Raw genomic sequence first — 11,996 nt, forward strand, 5'->3', positions numbered from 1 at the left:
TACTAGTTTTATTATGACATAGCTAATATATTTTTGATATTCAAGAAATATTCACTTAAAAAGCTGCAAATAGAAATTCAGAAAAAAATTACAGAGTAAAGAGTATCAAAAGTTGCATGTTTGACTTTAGTGATTTCTAGTTTAAAGAATAGACACATAATGGGGTGCATGGCTGGCTCAGTTGATTGAACGTCCATCTCTTGGTTTCAGCTTGAGTCTTGATTTGGGGGTGGTGATCTTGGGGGCTGGGGTCCTGAATCCTGCCTGTGAGGCTCCATGCTCAGCTGCTCAGTGGGGAGTCTGCCTTCCTGTCCCTCTGATCCTCCCCACTGCTCACACACTCTGTCTCACCCTCAAATAAAATCTGTAAAGAATAGAAGCATAAGATACAACCAATTACTATATTGAAAGATGTTTATTAACAAGGGTCAGGAGAAGTTTGAGAACTTAATTTTATAAAATTCCTTACATACTTTCAGGAAATTTCCTTTTTTATATTTCTGTAACTGAATTTCCTTTATAAGCTGACTCCAATATCTCTTAGCCAAAGTCATCTCCATTTTAATTACCATACTCATTTAATTTCTATTAAAGGCAGCAGCATGAGTTTTTAACTAATTATTAAATAAAACACAAATGCAAAAATCAGAAATTACTCAGATTTCAGTTAAAACTGTTGAAAGGGGGGGTGATTTCTTTTTATTTTTTTAAGATTTTATTTATTTGAGAGAGACAGATAACTAATGAGCAGGAATGGAGGGATGTGCAGAGGGAGGGGGAGAAGCCAACTTCCCACTGAGCTTGATCCCAGAACCCTGGGGATCATGACCTGACCTGAAGGCAGGTACTTAACTGACTGAGCCACCCAGGTGCACCCCCTGCCCCTTTTTAAAGATTTTATTTGTTTATTCATGAGAGACACAGAGAGAGGCAGAGAGACAAGCAGAGGGAGAAGCAGGCTCCCCATGGGAGCCTGATGTGGGACTGGATCCCGGGACCCCGGTGACGACCTGAGCCAAAGGCAGATGCTCAACTACTGAGCCACCCTTCCCCTCCTTTTTTTTAAAAGAAGTGATTTCTTTTTTAACTAAAGTAAATGACACACCAATTTGAACAGACTAAATATAATAAAACAGTTTTTATTTAGGTCCTTCCTACATATTTATTACTTCCTGACATTATTTCCTTTAATATACACAATAATCATAGGAAGCAAGTGCTGTCACTGGGCTCTTTTTACAGATTAAAAGTTGGAAGACCTTATTCAAGGCTGTACACTAACACGTCGGAATTCAAATTTGAATCCCTAATACCAGACAGTAGATTGTATATGTTGAATAATTATGCACCACTTTCCAATTTACCATGGTATCATCCTGGCATATAGAACACAATCTGTAGTTCCAGGCTCTATTTGGAGGTCCAAGAAATGTCCAAGAGAGAGGGAGAGGGAGAGAGAGAGAGAAAGAGAGAGAGAGAGAGAGAGATTTAAGAGAGAAACCATAATTAATTATAAACATTTTTTATATTTATAAAAGTTAAAACACTTCTGTATTGATTATACAGTTTTAAATAATCATAAAATTTTATACATTTTATACATTTCTTAGACAAACAATATATGGTAAGTGATCTAAGGTCAACCATCCTCACATCCTTAAACTCAGCAGAAACCACGTGGCAGGGACATTGCTGGATTTTTCTCACTATGATTATTTTCAGACTTGGGTGCACCCTGGAATCACCTGAGGTGCTTTACAATTACTAGTGCCTGAGTTCCACACCCAGAAGCTTCTATTTAGTTAGTTTTGGGTGAGGCCTGAGTAACCCCTGGGATTTTTGGAAACTCCTCAGGTAACGTATTCGGATCCGTGAGAACAACTTTGCTTAAACTACCTGCCACTGAGGAGGGTCCCCGCTTCTTTCTGTCCTTGCAGAGCAGTTGGTACCTAGAGGTTTGATCTGCCCGATGAAGTGAGGGCAGAGGCCAAGGATTGATGTGTGACCTTTGCATTTCTTAGGAGTATTTCTCGAAGCGTCACCTGGAAACCGGTGAGACGCACAAGTTCTGCTTGCCTTTCAGCCGGGAGTAAACTGTGCTGCAGGTTCATCTCATAATTCATGATTTTAAAGGAATATATATAGTTTATGTGTTCACGGCACCTGCCAGTTCTTACAGACTCAACTTCATGGTAAGATTTGACCCATTTGCTTGATTCACCTGTCCTGTTAGCATAGGGGTCAGATAGGACACACATGTTTGTGTGTGTTTGTACGTGTGTGTGTTAAGGTACAATGTCTTTCAAGTCTGCTTTGGGCTTGCTGCTGTAAATATTTGAAGTATTACGCTTTTATTTTATAGCTGTGAGTGCTGGATTTATATGCAACAAGCAGGCATCTGGTATGATCTGAGTATTTAATCTATAGAGAAATGCATAGATTCAAATCCACCTATAAGCATGTCTATAAATACGGTAAGTGTGTCTCTAACTTATATATGCTTATTTTTATATGTGAATAGATAATATAATGTATGTTATACAAACATATTACATATTGTATTTATTTTTATTGGCAGTGAACAGCATGTGAGAAACTTTATATGGATATGTACGCTCATTCAGTTGGATTTTTAGAGGCAGGATATTTTAAGAGCGTGGGCCTGGAGTTCTCCAGATCCTTGTTCATACGCAGCGTTGCTCATACTCATTAACTGTGATTTCAGCAATTACTTGAGTGCTTCAGTTTTGGCTGTTTTTATTTCAAGTTCATTTCTTCAGGTATGAGACAGAGATGATAGTATCTATTTCACAGGTCTATCAGGAAGCTAATATGTAGGATGATGTATATACAGCCCTACATTCAGTGGGTCTTAGGCGGCACTGAACAAACAGTAGCTATTTCCCTTCCTATTATATGTACAAATATTCATTTATAAAACAGCAAACATTTTTTAAAGAATATGTGCTTTCAACATATTTTGGAAGTTATAAGAAAATAATCTTACATTGCTTTTCTAGTATATTGATATTTCCAACATTTACATTAAAAGTGTTGTGTTGGAAGGTTTCCAGGCTTACAGCACTGCTATGAGATCTAATAAAAGGATCTATATAGTGGGCTATTGTTCATGGTAAATGCAGTAAAACCTTGATAAAATATGACCTGCTACAGCATGAAATTTAGCATAATCCTATTGATTGGTACTTGTTACTAAAAGAACCAGAAGGTTCTTGTTACACTGCTTTATCTATATCTCAGTTGCTTGGCAAAGACCCAAAGAACCATGTTCTAATGAAGTCCATCTTGGAGAGAATAATGGAACAAAAAACAATTCTTCACTTTTATAGAACTCTTAAAGTATTTATGTTAAATAAAGTATAGGCATTGAAAGAGGCATCACATATTTAGGAGGCAGAAGAAATACAGATTACTCTAAAGACAGAAATTTGAAAGTTTTGATCTTGAAAGAATTGAGAATATAACACATCTGATAAGAACTGAATTATTGAAGTTGCGGTTAAAGTAGTCTCTTGTTTCTCAAGACTGTATTTTGTCTATAAAAGGATATAGAAGTTATCTCAATGATTTTATAATTTAAATAAAATGCAAAGATTCTAATGATATAAATCTCTAATTTGTGAATATCTCAAATTATTTTAAAAATTCTTTTGTAGGGGATCCCTGGGTGGCGCAGCGGTTTGGCGCCTGCCTTTGGCCCAGGGCGCGATCCTGGAGACCCGGGATCGAATCCCACGTCAGGCTCCCGGTGCATGGAGCCTGCTTCTCCCTCTGCCTATGTCTCTGCCCCTCTCTCTCTCTCTCTCTCTCTCTCTCTGTGACTATCATAAATAAATAAAAAAAAAATAAATAAATAAAAATTCTTTTGTATATATTGCAAAGTTATAGAATGTAAACTATTGGAGATTAGATGCTCTGTTTTCTATGATTTACATTCAGATGCTAGCTTAGTGCTTGTCAGAAAGTAGATATTCAGTAAATGGTTTCTGACTAAGTAGAGAGATTAGCATTGTTCATGCTTTGATCCATGACTATGTCTATCATCAACTGCTACTCATGTTGCTTTTATTTGAGGAGTTACTAATTCCTGGTCCTGGTGTTTTCTTCCATTTGGGGGAATTTCCAATGGGATAACCTTCCTGACCTCTCCCACCCTCATTTGTGCCTCACTTGTGTCTTTGAGAGTAGGAACTGGAATTGCTTTGCTCGCCCATTCTTATCACATTTTGGAATCTACCTCTTAGTGTAGAGCAGGGGCTCAGGTCTGCTACTGGCCATGTGGTAAACTTGGAAGTAAAAGCCTGCAGGGTGGGACTTGTGCTTCTGCAGCTCTGCCTTTGGCTCTACGGATGAATCTAATAACAGAGTGTAGATGAGGAAAGCAACACCTAAGCATTGGGATGCTGCACACATAAGCCAAGATGTGTATCTGCTTCTTCAGTAATAAAGCTGGTATTTTTATTTTTTCTCATCTGTTCCTCTTTCTTACTTGTTTCAAAACCTAAGCAGGGAGAAGCGGATGTTGCGGATTGACTTTCTTGAACCTTAACAGCCTTATACACATATAAATTATATTTTGGAAATGTTAGTGACACAAAGGGCTATTATATGGAGGATGGAGGGTAGAAGGCATGCAGGAATTACCACTCACCTGGCCAGAGCTCACATCAGCATACCTGGGAAAACTTGCCACTATGAAGACTAGTGTTTCACACTTGAGAACTCTTAAAGGATGTGGAAATATCAGGGTGCCAGCAGATACTAGTGATGTGATATTCATATAGTGGCTGAACACATCCCAGGATACCCCTAATTACCTATAAATATTCACCAGATTCTTCTTAATAACTGAGAAGTAAATAAAAATATTTCTCTTAAAGATTTTTAAAATTGGTTTATTTATTTGAGAGAGAGAGAGAGAGAGAGAGAGAACACCAGCTGGGGAGGGAGGCAGAGGGAAAGGGAGAAGCAGAGTCCCTGCTGAGTGGGGAGCCTGATGTGGGCTCCATCCCAGGACCCTGAGATCCTGACCTGAGCTGAAGGCAGATGCTTAACTGACTGAGCCACCCAGGTGCACCAGAGGACAATGATACTGCTATCCCTAGTTCCATGGCTGCTGTTCTCGTTTTGTTTCCTGAGTTCCGTCACACCATGTACTCTCATACAGTATGATAGGAGCCTATTTTTCTATTTTCTCCAAAGTGGTGCATTTTTCTCAGCCACAGATCTTTCTAAACTTGCTCCTATATTGGAAAAAATATTTTTTCTTCCACATGTAACTGCCATTTGTATACCACTATCACATTAAAATCTGAAATTAAAAAAGAATCCCATGTAGAACATTTTCCTTTGTATTTCATTTTTGGTTAGAAGTTCAACTATTTTTTAAAAAAGATTTTGTTTATTTATTCATGAGACACACAGAGAGGCAGAGACACAGGCAGAGGGAGAAGCAGGCTCCCTGTGGGGAGCCTGACGTGGGACTCTATCCCAGGACCCCGGAGTCACAACCTGAGCTGAAGGCAGATCCTCAACTGCTGAGCCACCCAGGTGCCCCAGAAGCTCAACTTTTTATCTCACATAAATATATTACTTTTGTAGCACTCTATAGTTACGTGACTAGCAGCTTACTCTTCACATCTTCAGAGAACATGAAATAGGGTAGACACAATAGCATACCTTTCTGGTTGTTGCCTAAGAAGTGGGTTTTATTATTCAAAGCAAGTGGAGCTCAGTTGTAAAAATTGAATATTTGGTATGGGATTTGTCACCAGAAAATGAAAGTGTGTGTGTGTCTCTCTGTAGCTGTATATAATAATTATAATAAATAAACTATAATAATAAATAATAAATAATAAACTGTAATACTATATTATAATAATATATAACTATGTGATATATACTATATAACTCTTTTATATTTTTAATATATAAAGTTAAAATTGTCCCTGTAGTTAGAGCCTCCTAAATCAAAATGCAAGTCTCTTGGCCTTTCTCCTGTCTTCCTCCTTCCTGTATGCCTTTATTTCTTTGTGCTTCTGTCTCTCTCCTGATCCACTCCTCTCTACTTCTGCTTAGATTAAATCCCTTAAAACACAGTTGCCTCATTTAAAGTTAAACGTCTTTCAGACCCCTGCATGCCACCAACAATTGTAGAATGAATGAATGAATTGGTTAATTAAGGAAAGCATAGTGGTGAAGTGCAGAGGAGTTAAATTGAAATCCTAGCTCAATCAGTTTAGAGCTGAATGACTAGAGTTAGTTTTATTCTTTCTGATACCAGTTTCCTCTTCTATACTTTGAGGGTAATAAATTTTCTTTTTTTAAAGTTGTGAGGATGAGAAGTAAGGTGATTTTAGTGTTTGGGATGCGTAGGTGCGCAACAAAATATAGCTAGATTGTTAATAAAAGTTTGTACATTCATAATTAATAAGAATATTAATCATTGATATTAATCATTGATTCATTATTGATAATTTGTAGTTATTATTAATAATTGATATATTATCAAAGGTAAGTCCACATAGAAAAAAGAACTCCAGTGAGTCCTACAGTATTTTAAAGGTTTGGGAGGAGGAGGGAATGAGATACCGTTGTCATGTGGATGGCTTTGTCCAGGCACATGCTTGGGACTCTCCTGAGTTCAACTTTCTTGCATTTTGGGTGGGAACCAGTAACCAGAAAACAGGCATGTGTGGGGCCAGAGGCAATGACCTTCCCAATAGGGCACTGACTTTCATAATAGATATTCCTGACATAAAGTCCCATTTGGACCCTGGCAACCAGTTTATAGGGTATGATATTCTTTTTTTCAGGTGTGGCTTTCCACTGTTTCCTGCAGTGACCATGTAAAGAGCCTCAGAGCATTGGGAGTCTGCTGTCGTGGCAGAGGAGGAGGTAGGCTGTTCCACATTTTAGGTCCATTTGGGACATAGCAGGTTTTCATGGTCTTATTCTGAAAGCGACCAAGACAAACGAATAAGAAGCTTCTGTGCAGAAATTCCTTCTGAGTTTCAAACAAATGATTTACAAATTTTGAAAACAAACCCCTTTACAATTGCAAATGACCTATATTTCAAAAGTTCCAAATGGCTCAGCCTATAATTCATGTCCACTTCAGAGTTTCTGTTCATCTTTGTTTCATGAAACATAATCATTTCTCCGTGGACAGCTCTGAGTTGAGATGACTGGGAGCACTGTTACCTACGTATGTTCTCCCATCTGTTTTCCCCGCTCGTCTTTTCCCTCAATGTGCACCTCACCATTATTGCCACAGTTCTCACATCACCGTTGAAGAGCCAACGTTTGAAAAACATAATGCCTTTATTAAAGACCGATCTGTATTTGGCTGTATAGAGAAACAAACCTAAGAGAAACTTTACTGAAACCTGAGTACTGACCCACAACGGGGCTGGCGCTTGAGTCCTGTAACTCGGCACCACCTCTGAGAAGTTAAGATCATGGGGTCCTTTCACCTCGCATCAGGCCTTGGGGGAGACACTGAAATAGAGTAAGTCCATCTCCACCTCCGTCCCCTTTTCTTCATGATGGATAATAGTACAGTGTCTTTCTTAAAACATTTTAAGTTTCTGAGATGAAAGATAATAACAGTAAAGAAGAAAGGTATTGCTTTGTGATTAAAATGAAAACAGATAAATTTTTACTGAGTAATGAATGGCTTTATCTCTGGCAGGACTGTAATAGAATGTTTTAGAATGTCTTGGGATTTAGTCTGATATAATAATCTCAGAATCTGAATAGGGATCAAGGACTGTCTTAATTTCAAACCTATTGAAGTTTTCTTAGCACATTCATGGTATGATAAGATAAGAAGTTACAGCCACTTAGGCCTGTTTGAAGTCTATGGAATGTGACTTATTTATAATGTATATAAACAAGTTACATATCCTCACAACAAAGAACCAATTAACTTAAGCAACAATTCAAATACTAAGTACTGATAAAATAATCAGTCTCTTCCTGAATGCAGCATTTAATTTTTAAAGCTACTTCATAAAATTACCTCTCTTATGAAGTATTTCTATTAATCATTTTTTTAATATTGAACTGTTTCACATAAATGTTGAATAAAATAATTGATACCATCTTTTACCAAGCAGCTAAACTGAGCACAAGATAATGTTTTTCATATTTGCCTCAGAAACTTTTTACCCAAATTTCTATTTTGAAAATTTTAAAGCTACAAAGAAATTGAAAAAATATGCAGTGATTAACCCTTATACCTTCCCCTGGATTCACTAATTTTAACATTTCACACCTTTGCTTTATTTCATAATACACATGTACATAATACACACATGCTCGTAATTAGGTCTATATGTACTTTAAGTTAATTTTTGTGGTGGCATTAGGAAAGGGACACAGTTCCATATGGATATCTACTTACTTTAATACCATTTGTTGGAGAAAAAAATTGTTCACCCAATTGAATTACCTTTACACTTTCATCAATAACAAACTGGCCACATAGGTGTTGATTCATTTCTGGATTTTCTATTTAATTTCATTTCTTTATTATTATTTTTTAATATTGATGCCACACTGTCTTGAGTACTCTAGTTTTAGAGTAAATCTTCAAAGGAAATACCGATAGTCCTCTATTCTTTTTCCAAGTTGTTTTGTTGCTCTACATCCTTTTTTTCCCCATATAGGTTTTAGATTTATTTTGTCAGTTTCTTTAAACATCCTTACAGAAATTATGTTTGGAATCATGCAGAATCTATTAAGTCAATTTAGAAAGAATCTATACCCAAATAGTATTTAGTCTTCCAATCCTTGAACAATTATGCATATCTTCAGATATTTAAGCCGTCTTTAATTTTCCCTGAAGGGTTTTGTAGTTTTCATAGCATAGATTAGACATCTTTTGTTGTATTTATTGTTGTTTTCATGGATTTAAATTATAATTGTTTTTAAATTTCATTTTCTAATTGTTCATTCTCATATTCTCTTGACATGTTAAATTCATTTATTATTTTTAGTAGCTTTTTGTTGATCACTTAGATTTTACTATGTAAATAATCATATCTTAAAAAATACAGCTTTAACTATTTTTTCCTAATCTTTGTGCTATATATATATATATTTTTTTTTCCTCTTGCTTTATTGCACCTACTAGGCCTTATTGCAGCTGCTAGGAATCCAGAAAAATGTTAAATATATGTGAGGGGAGTGGAATCTTTACCTTGTTTCAGATGTTAGGCAAAAAGCAGTCAATTATTCACCATGAGTTATAGTAGATGTAGGTCTTTTATAAAGATGCCTTTTATCAAGTTAAGAAAATCCCCTTCTATTCTTATATTTTAAAGGACTTTATCATAAATAGGTGTTTAAGTCTCTCAATATTTTTTGGAATCAACCTACTTGGTCAAGATATATAGATTTCTTTTTTTTTTAATTTATTTTTTATTGGTGTTCAATTTACCAACATACAGAATAACCCCCAGTGCCCGTCACCCATTCACTCCCACCCCCTGCCCTCCTCCCCTTCTACCACCCCTAGTTCGTTTCCCAGAGTTAGCAGTCTTTACGTTCTGTCTCCCTTTCTGATATTTCCCACACATTTCTTCTCCCTTCCCTTATATTCCCTTTCACTATTATTTATATTCCCCAAATGAATGAGAACATATAATGTTTGTCCTTCTCCGATTGACTTACTTCACTCAGCATAATACCCTCCAGTTCCATCCACGTTGAAGCAAATGGTGGGTATTTGTCATTTCTAATAGCTGAGTAATATTCCATTGTATACATAAACCACATCTTCTTGATCCACTCATCTTTCGATGGACACCGAGGCTCCTTCCACAGCTTGGCTATCGTGGCCATTGCTGCTATAAACATTGGGGTGCAGGTGTCCCGGTGTTTCATTGCATCTGTATCTTTGGGGTAAATCCCCAACAGTGCAATTGCTGGGTCGTAGGGCAGGTATATTTTTAACTGTTTGAGGAACCTCCACACAGTTTTCCAGAGTGGCTGCACCAGTTCACATTCCCACCAACAGTGTAAGAGGGTTCCCTTTTCTCCGCATCCTCTCCAACATTTGTGGTTTCCTGCCTTGTTAATTTTCCCCATTCTCATTGGTGTGAGGTGGTATCTCATTGTGGTTTTGATTTGTATTTCCCTGATGGCAAGTGATGCAGAGCATTTTCTCATATGCATGTTGGCCATGTCTATGTCTTCCTCTGTGAGATTTCTCTTCATGTCTTTTGTCCATTTCATGATTGGATTGTTTGTTTCTTTGGTGTTGAGTTTAATAAGTTCTTTATAGATCTTGGAAACCAGCCCTTTATCTGATATGTCATTTGCAAAAGGATATATAGATTTCTAGATTCATTTTACTGATACATTTTTACAAAGTTGGTTTTACTCAAAAGGTGTGTGTGTGTGTGTGTGTGTGTGTGTGTGTGTGTGTAGTTGAGTAGTAATTTTTCAGGTGGCCAGAGCTTCTATTATTTTTATGTTTGAATTTTTTACTGCATTATGATCAGATTATCTTGTTTTTATTAGTTTTACTTCACAGAATTTTTTGAGTTTTCTAACATATGGCCATTTTAAGAAATATGTCATGTGAAGTGGACAATAAAGTCTATCTTTCATAATTACAAGTTTTTTTATTGGTTGTGCCATTTAGGACTTCTCTATACTTACTCAACTATTAACTACTTGACCTGAATTGGACTGAAAATGATGTGTTAGATATTTTCAGTGTGTTCTATTTCTTCCTGTATTTCCTATAGTTTCTGCTTTACAAAAGTATTGGGTAAGTTATTTGATGCATAGATCCTCTTCATTCTGAATCCTAACCTCAGCATTTGAAACCTTTGTTTTTATGCTTAATGCTTTGTGGTGTGAATTGCTTAATCTATTATGATTTTTATCCATGCTTTTGTTTTATTATGGTTTACAATGAATGAGTTAAGTCTACTCGTATTGACTAGTACAACTCAAGCTTATCATATTACTTCTGTAATTTTGGCTTTTAAATAATTTACATTATTTCTTTTTGTGTGTTTCCCTTGCTCCTTTTAGTGTATATTCTTCTTTAAGTCAAATGATGAGAAGTCAGGGCTGAATGAAACAGAACCCCATCCATTATCCTAAAGGGAGCCGCCCCTTTTGCAAAGGAGATAGTGGCCAGCAAATAGTAATGACAACATGGCTGAAGTAAATACTTCCTATGTGCAGAGTGATGTGGGTAAATACAGGGGTCAAACCAATTCTAATTCAGGATGTTGAAACACATATTTATTATCAATCATTAAGCTTTGTATTCCAGGGGCAAATTTTCTAAAGGTGTTAGGGAGGAAAGGATGCTTACGCCCCTTCCTCATTTTCTGTTCTTGGCACAGTTTGAAACCTAAATCTTCCTCTTAGTACTTGACTGTCTGCTCTATCACTTCCCTAGACAGCAATAGATTGGACTTGTCATTGTGCATCTATTAAGGAATTTTTAACAGAATACATTACTGGAATGTATTTTCTTTCTTGTTGCCTCTCGATGTTCAAGATTATAGGAATTTGTTTTATTAACTGAAATATCCATAGTATTTAGAACATTGCTGGCTTGGACATATTTCTTGGTGAGTTAAGAGGAATTTTAAATTTTTTATACTGTGTTCAGTCCTATGCTAGTAAATGTAAGGGAAACGAGAAACAAAAGATCTGATTCAACTCTTCAGACATCTTGTAGAGGACAAAAGAGGCAATGATAAAAAGACAATTGTATTAAGAGTTAAATTAGGTGGTATATAGTCTATTAGTGTCATACAAGTTTAAGGAAAAGACACAGAGTCAGGAAAGTCATGGAGGAGATTGGTCTTAACCTTGACCTTACTGGATAGATAGATTTGCTTATTCAGAGAACGGAAAAAGAACATACACCAACTGAAAGGAAAAAATCAGCAAATTCTTTCAGATGAAAAAAGCACGGATTATTTTTGTGATATGGTAAG

The sequence above is a fragment of the Canis lupus genome, chromosome 21 (genome assembly GCF_048164855.1).
Source record: "Canis lupus baileyi chromosome 21, mCanLup2.hap1, whole genome shotgun sequence".
Lineage (NCBI taxonomy): Eukaryota > Metazoa > Chordata > Mammalia > Carnivora > Canidae > Canis > Canis lupus.